General features: G+C 37.9%; 1 non-coding gene across 1 annotated transcript; it reads left to right on the forward strand.

Moving 5' to 3' along the window:
* The first annotated feature begins 1,599 nt into the window (after window positions 1-1,599).
* Window positions 1,600-1,672, forward strand: TRNAF-GAA (transfer RNA phenylalanine (anticodon GAA)). Its single transcript has one exon. It is a non-coding gene; the product is annotated as a tRNA-Phe (tRNA).
* Window positions 1,673-2,833: the final 1,161 nt, after the last annotated feature.

Here is a 2,833-nt window from a genome sequence, read left to right on the forward strand (position 1 = left end):
CAAGAGACTAATTGTTTGTATTTATAGGACTTAACGGGGATCCTCTCCCTTTTGGCCTTTTTCAATTTTAACTGTCAAGTACGCCGTTAACTGTTACCAATTGGTTGCCTGTTTATGGGTTGCTTTTGTTACGCCGTTAAACCACGTTGTGGCCTGGCCTGCATTAGTTGGAGATTGCTGCCTGTTTGGAAATAGGAGAAGGGTTTCTCGTTTCGGGATCAGGACTTTCTGATCCCGACACTTGGAAATTCTGTCCTTCAAATTGCTTGTGCGGGGATCGGGGGCTGGGCTTGGCTTCTCGTAGTAGCTATCAGACTTATTTAAATTCAAAATTCTTAAAAGGACATGAAAAAACGCAATATTTTCTTTTTATTAACCACGTTTTATTGCGACGTCAATCTCTCAATTCACCTCTCTTTTTATAAAATAAATAAATGTAGAATGTCCCACGTCATGGGCTAGATGGGAGTTTAGATTTTACGCACGCAAATCATTTCCAGATAGAAAAGAAAATGATTCCGATTAAGAAATTACATTTGGAGTGCCACTCCTCCTACCCTCTGAAAGAAATTTTATGGTGATTTAATTTCTCTCGTCTGCTCTTCCACTCCTTTGCATTTCCACCGTATGCTTGAGAAACAGTTAATAAAACATATTGTTTAATGTGTTTTTGTCTAAACACATTTAAATAACACCTTTATAATATTAAAAATAATAATTTATCAAGCTAGAAACCCTCGAAAAACCATTCAAGAACACAAAGCAAACCGACTTTGATTTTTCAGACAATATCCGTCAATGTGTTCTTATTAAATAAAATTTGTTGATATTAAAAAATTATTTTCTCTTTCCTTGTTAGACTCTGTCACCTTTCTATCTTATTTTCGAACTCAAAAAACTAAAAAATAAGTAAAATGAATTTTTATATCAAAATTAATTTATAAAAAATATTGGAGCTATGAAAATTAAAATGATATGGTAGGAGGAAAATTTTGTTTTTTTTTTTTTTAAATAATTGGTAATGAAATTTCTTTATGTTTTATAGTTCATGGTTGACCTTGAACTAAGGGATTTGATACAGCTAAAGTTCCTATTTTCTTGTGATTCTAATGAACTAGAGGTAGCAATCCATGATACAACAGATCATAGGATGAAAGTTTCTTCGCATGCTTGATCTAATCTAATTTTTCGTGTAGTACGAGGAAGTTAGGAATGCTCTGCCCGACCATGTTCATCTAGCACCAGTGACAAGCCTTTCGATTGCCGAATGGAATGAACGAAACATTACCATTTTACCCCAAAATTGAAAGAGAAAATAATAGAGGGAGGGGGAATGGAGAGTCCCAAGTGCACCTCTTCAGTCTTTTCACTCCAAAAGGCCAAAGATTAGGAGAGTACTCTGGGGCTTGACCATGGGAGTTCAACGTCTCTATTCGTGCCAGGAAATTTCATAGTAATCTTTGAGTGCATCTGAGCCAAAGGTATCTGTCACGTACATACATCATACATCCCAATAAAACTTTCTTCGAAATCCATCCATGTCGGTTGAACTTAGGAATTAATGGCGTAACAAATACATAACAACAGACCGGCCACAAAGCGGGGATAGCTCAGTTGGGAGAGCGTCAGACTGAAGATCTGAAGGTCGCGTGTTCGATCCACGCTCACCGCATTTATGTTTTTGGGCCGGGGATTTATTTATGCCTCTTTGAAGTCGCAATATACCAAGCAAGGTTTCTTGTTGATCTCTCTCCCCGATACATCAAGCTTAATTTCTGAAACCACTTTGAAATCTCTCTCATTCCCCTCCTAGCATTCAGGAAAAAAATTTATCTTCTTCTTTTGTTTTAGTTTCTCTACAAGCATGATGAAATCTTTCGGCGATGCAGCAACAACGGTTAACAATCAAGACAATCTTACGCAGCAGCAGCAGTCGGTGCAGGATAAGGATGGCGATAATTTTAGTATCCGTGAAGAGCAATTGGTAAGGGATTATCAGGTGCCCTTCATAAACTTTTTCATTCTATTAATATCTGTTCTCATTTACACTTGCTGCCCCCGCAGGATAAGAACAAGAAACGCAAGTTCAATGATGATGATATGAAAAAAAAACTTTGAGAAAAAGGAGAACGCATTGATAGGAGAGATGAGTTTGGAAGGATCGTGACTGAAAAACAAGCCTTTAAAGCTCTTTGTCATAAGTTTCATGCTAAGGGACCAGGGAAGACTAAGTAAGAGAGACGACTGAAGAAATACCAGCAGGAGATGAAACGTACGTACCTTGCAGATTTCGGAACAAGAATTACTGTCCGTCCAGAAGATGAAGGAAGCTCACCCTTCTTCACACTCTCCCCACGTTCTTCTTTATTTAAGTTTATTAATTATCCACCACTGGCCTATGTTTAAGATTAGTACTGGTACTTGATGATTTCGAGAATGTGTGTCAACTAAGAACTAGTTCACGTGGTTTAATTCTTAATTCAATGTTAACGTTTTTTTACTCTAATTGATTAGTTTTTAAAGTAATGTTGTTTTATATAATAGCACTACCGTCTGTTACCATGTTCCAGACATTTTCCTTTTATTTTTGTAATAGTAATGTTGCTTTATATAATAGCACTACCGTCTGTTACCATGTTCCAGACATTTTCCTTTTATTTTTGTAATAATTTGGGTTTCCAATACACTGGGCAAAAACCATAGACAGTAAGCTCGCATGTGAAGGGTGTTGAAGTAAACTCAATCCAGAAGGTCAAGGAAGGCAGCCACCAGCTGTCACCGCCCAGCCATCAACCGACCAGCCGCCAGCCGCCAGCCACCGGCCGCCGGCCGC

This window comes from Populus euphratica, unplaced genomic scaffold (assembly GCF_000495115.2).
Source record: "Populus euphratica unplaced genomic scaffold, PopEup_1.0 scaffold3013.1, whole genome shotgun sequence".
In the NCBI taxonomy this organism is placed as follows: Eukaryota; Viridiplantae; Streptophyta; class Magnoliopsida; order Malpighiales; family Salicaceae; genus Populus; species Populus euphratica.